Source organism: Cornus florida, unplaced genomic scaffold (genome assembly GCF_030987335.1).
Source record: "Cornus florida cultivar Cherokee Brave unplaced genomic scaffold, ASM3098733v1 CherokeeBrave_3.0.0_Hap2_Chr01, whole genome shotgun sequence".
In the NCBI taxonomy this organism is placed as follows: domain Eukaryota; kingdom Viridiplantae; phylum Streptophyta; class Magnoliopsida; order Cornales; family Cornaceae; genus Cornus; species Cornus florida.
In genome coordinates, this window is record NW_026775571.1 from 58,478,888 (window position 1) to 58,488,245 (window position 9,358).

Genomic DNA, 9,358 nt, shown 5'->3' on the forward strand with positions numbered 1-9,358 from the left:
GGGGTTCTGGATGGAACAAAGGTTCATTTTTTAAAGAACTGTAAACCCGAATGGGTATACATGAATCCTCTTATGAGTGAATTTATAAAATTTAGTCCTAAAATAAAATCATAAGTACTAGAAATATTATTAACTACATAGGTTTGTGGTAAAATAAACTTTTCATTATTAATTAATATAGGAATATTTTGAACACAGTGAGTTATTAGAAGTTTTTGATATTAATACTGACTCATGTTAACATTATAGTTTAATTTTATTAATGATTCTTCTGGTACTAGATGCTTTTAAATTATGCTTTTAGATGCTCCAAAATCTAACATAGCAGAGGTTTGAACTATTTTTTCTTTAAATTCTAACATTACTGGGAATTGAATTAGATTAGGTGATTTATATATTGAATTTATGTATTCTACTAGTGTAGCTTCTAGCTTATCCTCATATTTTGAGTAATAGTCATGACATAATAAAGTTCTATAATGGTCTTTATAGTAATGATCTTCTTTAATAGATGCACTACATTGTTTACGATCAAAAGATGATAAATGAAAATTAACTAAAGTATAATGGCATGATGGATTGCTTATAGTGTAAACGAAATCTTCCATTGAATGAAGTCCTTGCTCAAAGTTTTCATCATTATTGAATTCATTGTCTATACTTTCGATACTATATATACTTACATTATTATCATCAAAATCATAAATACTTTCTAGTTCATATAATTCTTCTATTTGATTTTCAATATCTTCAAGTATATTGATTTTTTCCTGTATTTTTTTAATAGGATTCTGTTTGTATCTATAAGGGCAATTTGGTCTTATATGACTTGGATCTCCACAAATAAAACATTTACAATTTCTTTCTTTTGTAGGTAATGTGTTCACTTTATTATCTTTTTTTATTATTATCTTTATTTATTTTATGTTTTTTTATACCAAGGACGCTTTCTAAATTATCTGGGGTTATTTTTGAAATAAGGTTTTTTGTTACGATAATTTTTGTAGGTTTTGCTTTTGCGTATATTATATTTTTTAAGTTTATTACGCTTATAATTTTTCCGAGGCATACAACCATACTGTGGTGGAAAGTGCATTTGTCTACATGTATAATAAAATTGTTTCTTAATCTGTTTAGATTCTTTACGTTGTCTACATTCTACTTTTAGCATATTATAAACATGGTTTACTTTGTCTCCTATAGTTAATCTATCTCTTTTGAAATTTTCTAACCATTTTCCCCATATCTTAGTTCTTACATTTCCTGGTAATTTTTGAAGATAACTATCGATTAATGTTATATCATCTGTTTTACCTGTGGCTGCGTAATACTCAAAAAACTTATTAGTGTAATCTCTTATGTATCTAAAATTACAAATCTGTAGTAATTCTAAATTACGTAAAGCTTCTGTTTGCTTTATTTGGGTTTCGTCTAATAATCTATCTTCTCCTACTAACACTTTTTTTATTAAACTGGTAAAACCTTAAATTATAAAATTATCACGTAAGAGGGCATAATCATTATGATAAGTTACTTTATAAGATTGCAACCAATCATAGATTGCTTTCCTTAATAAGGTTTCACAATAAGTTAGGACTTGTATTTTATTATCAAAATTAGTTAGAATAGCTTGCCTAATACAGTCTTATTCCCAATTTTTGATTACTTTTGCCCAATCTTAGGGATGTCGTAATATATATAGTATTGTTCCTACTTGTTGTGCTGGTATATTATCGTAATGTCTACGATTTTGTGTCCATGTGTACATATCTGGTATATTTATATTTTCGACATAAGTTTCTTGTGTGGGATTTAGTCGTTGTCCAATGGTATAGTCGTCAATTACTGTATTAGTACTTCCTGTGGCATTAGGCATTTTTATTTCTCTTGAACCTGTACGTTGGTTTTGAGAAACTGATATTTCTGCTATTTCTTTTCCATCTCTATGTTCTACTATGTTTAATTCTTCTTTTAATGTATTTAGTTTATTCCTTGTATAAAAGGATTCAAATCCAACAGTTAAAATATTTCTTTTAATGTCTTCATTATTTCCTTATCCTAGGTAAATGCTTTCTAGCAGTTGATTCTTAAGTTCTGGATATTTATCCTTCAGATCATCTATTTCTAAATTATCAAAATCAAACATAATTTTATCTAGAATTTCATCTTCTAGTTTATCATAAAGGACATTAATTTCTTCGGGAGATTCTATTTCAACTAGAGTAGTTATAAAATCTTATTCGTTATTATTATCTATTAAATTATCTTGTCGTTTATAATTACTGAAACATATACTGGCTTCTCTGGTATGTTTTACATATATTTTATTGTTTTCGTGAATCTTTTGTATTGTCTTATTAAGATTTGGTAATTCCTATTCGGTTCCTTCGTAGGTTTCACTATTTACTTTTCTAATTTCAATCATTTGAACATATTTACTACTAAATGACTTAACGATTTCATCAAATTGTGCCTTAAACTTTAGAATATATTGATTAACTGTTATTCCTATAAATAAAGTATTAATGAATAGGTTTTCATATTGACCTGCCATATTATATCCTTTTGTAGATATTGTTATCTTAATATGTTTACTAAATTCCCTAGTGGTCATTGTGTGATTAGGAATATATCCTACAATGGCTGCGTTAATTGCTAATTCTACTTCTGCACTGGCTATTTGGGCTTGTTGATGGTTAGTCCATCTATCATTATAAATATAAACAAGTGTTTTTGTTCTTACCTCTGATTTATATAATCCTACTATGCCTATCATTATAACATCTAAATGTACGAGATCTAATTTAGTTTTTTCTAATTCATGGTAAACTTCTAGTGTTATGAGATCTAATATTACTTGATTATTAATTACACTTATTCTTCTTTGACCAAGATGATTATATATTTTACTCTAAAAATCTAACAGATTATTGGAATAAAGATTAACTTTATTGGATACTTTTTTCATTCCTTTTTTTATATAATTTTGAACATCTTGTTCATTATCATATAAATATTTTACACGCATTATTTCTTTGGCTTTTCTAAAAATAATGGTCATTCTTTATATGGTTGTAATAAATTTACTCGCTTGGTGCTTTTGGTCGAGAAATGATTAGTTGATAGTTTTAAATCATTTATTTTATTTGAGAGTTCCGCTATTTCTTTAGAAGATTCTCTAGGAATATTCTCTTGTAAAACCTCTAATTTTTCTTCAAGTTTATAAACTTTTTCTGATAGCTGGAGTAATAATTGGATTAAGAAGTTGTTTTGTCTAATGTATATATTGGTTGATTTTACGTCTGCAGTAAAATTTGTAAATCCTATAGGTTCTTTATCTATTTTATAAAGCTTAACTAATACTTGTAGGTAATCAGGATTACTAGCGCTCATAAATTATTGCAATAACCTTTAGATATCTTCTTTTAATGATTTTAAATAGTCTATAATTATTTTTTGATTTTCTGCAATATCTTTTATATCACTATTTATATCTTTAATGGCAGAAATTATTATTTTATTATCTAAATTTCCGAGACTAGACTTTTGTTCAACTGTTGTTTTAATATAATTTAAGTTTTCTCTGAGTCGTTTTATTGAGGTGTCTAGGTTATTAAACTCTATTTTGTTCAATAATTTTAGATCTAAGTTCTTCTATTCTTCGTTGAAGGATAGGTGTTGTATTTTCGAGTTTTAGTGAAGTGTAGCAGTTCGTAAGTGCTATTTGAAAATATTATAGAATTCCTAAAAGTTCTTCTATAGATAAATCGTGCATAAAATAAACTTTAAGGGTGAAAATATAATTTTAACTTGTAATAAGGGTTCATAAAGAAAGTCTTCACTTTTGGTTTATGATATAGTAAATATACAAACTATATGAGTTGGTAATATAGTTTTGCTATTACCATTTATATGTAAAAGTCCCTTTTACTTTCATATATATATTTTTGGTTGACTTTTTATTATTTATTTGATGCAACTTAAAATGTTCAATGTCTGTGAGTTTTTTTTTTTTGAAAGGTAGTGCATGTGCAAGAGTTGTAACAGAGAAAAATGAGGATAGAAGGGACAAACTGGGAAGTGACTTTCTGTGATTGTAGAGAGAGAAATGAAAGCAAATGGTGGGTGGTGCTGGGTAGACAGAAAAGGTGTGAAAAGCTTTACAAAAATGGTCTTGGTTGCAGATGGTGAAGGCTATGTATAGGAATTATGGGTGTGTGTGTGTGTGTGTGTATATATATATGTATATATATATATATATATATATATAAATATATATTATTGCAAGTCAGTTTACTTTTTAATGAAAGACAGGGCTAGTTTTGTCCATTAAAAAAATTTTAAAAAAATGTTAAAATAGTAATTTCATCATTCAAATAAGTCAATTCACTAGTCAAAGGATAATAACGTCAATTTACCTTGTGTAGGGGTGTGACTGTTAAATTTATTAAACTTGAGGGGTATCATTGACCGTCAATAGGACAAACTTTAGAAGATGCCTAAATTTTTTGTGGCATTTTGCAACTAAATATAATAATTCGGAAGATTTTATGTATAAAATATAATTCAAAGAAATTATTTATAAATTTTAATGTAGTTCAGATTTTTTTTTTTATTTTTTGCACTTTTCCTAAATTTTATGTAAAGAGTAAGTCGTAAGAGCATCTCCAGTGGTCTGTTAAATTTTTTTTTTTATGTAAATATGATGTGTTTAGTAGATTTACACAAAAAATTTGTACTAACTATTTTTAACTGCAGCTGTTGTTTGATACCTTTTGTGTAAAAAACTATCCCCCAATAACAACCAACCACGTGTCAAACCCAAGGCCCTACATAACTTTTACAAACTTACTTTATTCAGTTTACTTTTTGGCGATTAAATCTCACGTCTCAATCCTTCTCAATTAGGAAAAAAATAATAATTTCCCCCTATATTTCACTTTCTCATCACACCAATAGCAAGCATTTTACTCCATCACCACCGGAATTCTAAGTTATAACAAATAATAAAATAAGATTTGAGTATGTAGAAATTACGTGATTAAAATACGTATATAATCTTTAGCTAGTATATATTATGATTGCAGAAGATAAAATCAAATGAAAGTGATAAATCAAACTATATTTATTATAAAAAATAAATAAAAAATGGTGAGCAGTTCTTACCTTACCGTCAGATTCGTCTCTATTCCACTCTAGAAAAGTCGAAAACAAAGAAACGTAAAGGAATGAGAGAGAAGAAAGAGAACCGCGAGTGAGAAAGGGTAGGAGAGAGAAAATATGCTTACATGGTAATGTAAAAGAATTGTGTAAAATACACAACCTTTTTACACATTGGTGATGTGGCGGTATATCTTAACAGACTGGTGGATATGAAAAAATTTTACAAATCATATGTGACAGTGTATATTTTACATAATTTTTTTTTTTAACAGACCGTTGAAGATGCTCTAACACTAGACAAATAGATAGTTATCAAAAAGTCAAGCTGCTTTAGTAGCCTAGCCAAACTGGTTTTGGGCTGACGTGTTAGAACTGCTTCTGGGCTGATATGTTATAACTGCTTCTGGGCTTTGTCTTATTGGGAACTTAACCTTCAACTTTCTTTATAAAATAGACTTTATAAAATAGAGGAGATACCACTCGGGATTGCCTTCTATGCATAGCACAACAGGTGTCTTAAGAACACACTTTAAATTCTCCAATGTTTCTATTATTGCATAATTAATTAGCTTCTATATTCAGCAAAATGCAAGAGAAAATGAGATGTAGTACAACATATTCACGACTTTATTCTGGTATGGATAAGAATTTCATGTGAATCCAACACTTCTTTAATTTGTTGAGCTTCACATAAGGTGCTTATTGCACACTCTTGAATGAGACTTATGACAATGTTGAGAATTGAGATACCACAAGAAGTATAAAATCAGTACTCATAATTCTTTGTTATGGTTTTAAATAATATTGCCACATTGCTTAATACTTCAAAATTTTCTATTCTTTTCCTTTGCCTTTTTTTCTTTTTTCAGATGTAAATTCAATAAGAATGGCACCGATTCTCTATGTGGGTGTTTTCTATCTAGAATAAGTAGATTGAGCCTCTTGTTGTTGAAGAGGTGAAGAAGAAGAATGATGATATTACTGCTATCTATATATATCTGAGTTAAAGATACTTCTAAAGAGGCACTTGACTCCATTCTTAAACCAGACACGTCAAATGTTTCAGAAAAAGTAAGTTGATGGCATGAAAAGGCAACCAGAGGAACAAGAAGAGATCGAGTCTGTTGAAAAACAACTGAAAGAAGAACCAGCAATAAAGTCTGTTGAGAAACAGCCAGAGGCAGTTGAAGTTTCAGCTGAGGCTGCCAAGGAAAAAGAGGAGTAGGTAGTGGAAGTCTTTATTTGTCAGAGTCAGAAGTAGAAGATCGAAGTAAAAGATGTGGAAAATTTAGAAGAAGAGTCTAAGAAGGAAGAAATTGCAGAAACAAATGAACAGCCCAAGATAGTTGATGCAACTGAATCATCGGCTGAAGCTGTAAAGAATCTCAAAAAGAAGAAATTCCAGACAATCAGTGTAAATGGTGACTATATGCACGGACGGAGCTAGAAATTTTTGTTCAGGGGGCATATTATACACTAAATACATATAAATTAATATTTATGGAGTATATATAGATAAAGATAAATAGGTGGATATATATAGATATAGATTGATATTTTTGGAATGAGGTAAATTAATAAGTTACATATATAGAATATAATAAAACAATTTAAGAAAAAAAAATTTAAGGAAACATATAGAGTATACAAGGGAAGGAGAAATTTGAGGGGGGCACTTTTACACATTTTTAAAATATATATACACATTATATATATATATATATATATATATATATATATATATATATAAAATAAGGAAAGGAAAAAATCCAGGAGGGGCACGTGCTCCTCTTGGTCCTATACTGGCTCCGTCCCTTACTATATGGGTGCTTGGTTTGTAATTCTGAGAACTAAAAATAACAATAGTACAAAAAATCCAGTTTGTTCAGTTTTATGAAAATTGAGTTATAAAAAAGGCTGTTTTCAGAGAAATGTCTTTTATAGTTATTTAAAAATAGTTTTTTTTTTTTTTTTTTTTTTTTGAATTCTTGAGAACTGTTTTTAATTTATTATTATTATTATTATTTTTTTTTTGAGAAAAACAAACTTTATTAAAGAACATAAATAAAGTAGGATAATAGACTTATTTTATTTATAGTTGATTGGATTATTGGATAATTATTTTAGGGGTCCTTGCATTACGGGATTCCCGAGTTGTAATTTCGGAAAAGTATTAATTAAATTATTATTTATTAGTTTTTTTCAGCGAGTTATTTATTTATTTTTAATTATTTTTGTAATATGTGCTTGTTTGAAATACTTTAATTGTTTTAATATCCCCTGATTTTATGTGCAGACTTGACCAACCCATGTTCCAAAATTAGGGGGTATTACAGATTCCAACTCCTAAGCCTGCACCTAAAAGGTCCATGCGTCCTCATGTACCGAATCGAAAATATATGGATTATATGTTGCTCATAGATGATGGTGAACCTCAATGCTATGATGAAACATGTCAGGTTGAAGTTGCAAGCAAGTAGGACCTTATAATGGAAAATGAGATGAAGTCCTTTATCTCCAACAAAACATGAAAACTAGCCAAGTTACCCACAGGAAAAAAAGTTCTTCACAACAAATGGGTGTACAGGGTAAAAGAGGAACATGATGGTTCCAAGAGAAACAAGGCGAGATTGGTGGTCAAAAGCTTTTAGCAAAAGCAAGGCATTGACTATACAGAAATTTTTTCTTCGGTTGTGAAACTAAGTACCATTCGCTCAGTTCTTAGTATTGTTGCAGAGGGGTTGCATCTTGAGCAGTTAGATGTCAAAACTGATTTCCTGTAATGACCCGGTCATTTGACTCCCTTTCCTTTTTTCTGAAATTTTACGGATAAATTTTTTTCATTTAATTTTTCTTTTTGAGATCTATTTCTTGTCGTTTAGTGTCATCTCGAGTGCTCAGAATTGGCTTCTGAGACTCTTTCGTGTGGATTGACAACTTCCTTTGAGGACCAAGTCATTTTTGCTTTTTCACTTTTCGGGACACTATTCACTTTTGTCTTTTTCCCTATTTCGTCCTTTTCCCTATACTGTTTTTTCCCTGTTTGCCAGTTTTTGGCACAACCTCACTTTTCGTGCTCGGAGTTGGTTTTTAACTTCACGTGTCTTCATATTCAGTGGTTCCCTCGAAATACGTATCTTTATTTTTGCAAGAAAGTACTCTGGTTACTCCCGGTGTTCATAGGGGCATAGATGCACAATTCTTTGGAATTATTTTCTTTTCTTGGGATTTTTTTCATAAATGTCTTTTGAAGATATTTTATTTCAGGGGTATCTAAGAGAATATCTTTTGGAAGATATTTTCATTCTGGGCAGTTTCGCAGTTAACCCTTTTTGTAGGGACCATTGTGCAATTAATGAAAGTTATTGCAAAATATCTCGTCTGGAGCCTGGATCCTCGTACATGATTCATTTTTACTTTTCATTGACTCGTAAATTCATAGAATTTCCTTCTGGTCATTTTTCTCCAGTTTCAGAGTTTCTGGACCCGGTTGCTGCCGAACTTGTTCGGGGCATAACTCTTTGCTCAGGACTCGGTTTTTGACACCGTTTCTTTCGTTGTTCATATTTTCTTATTTTGAATCTTTTTCGTTCATGGAGTTTTTCCGTTTGAGTGCGTTTGCTCAAAATTCATTTTTCCGGACTCGGCGGGACCCTTTCGGGGCACTTTTTGAGACTTACTATAAATAAGATAACTTAGAGTGAAAAATCAGATTTTCACTCATCTTCTCCACCTCATGGCCGGCAGCCATGGAAGCTCCTTGGCTGTCACTCTTTCTCCTTCTCCTCCACCTGATTTCCTTACTAGAAATTCTTCGGCCTTTACATTTATTGTTCCCCTCGACGTGTTCTACCATTCCCCCTTGTTAGAATTCATTTCTGACCATTTCTTGAGTTTGGGTTTGATGTCAAGTTGTGATTTTCATGGGGCTTCCTTCGGATTCATGTAGATCGTGTTGTCCCCGACAATACTTAGGAGTTTCGTCGGATTCAGAACACTTTTTTTTCGGTGGGCTTTTGAGATTTTCATCTCAAATTGAGGTAGGAAGTGTTATAATTTACTTTCTTATTATATTGCGTGCTTGTGATGCTTATACAACTTGATTACATGCTTAGATGTAAAATCTAGAGATTTTATTATTTATTTTTCTTATGAAGGATTTAATTTTCCCGGTTGTCCATAACTTTGTTTAAAC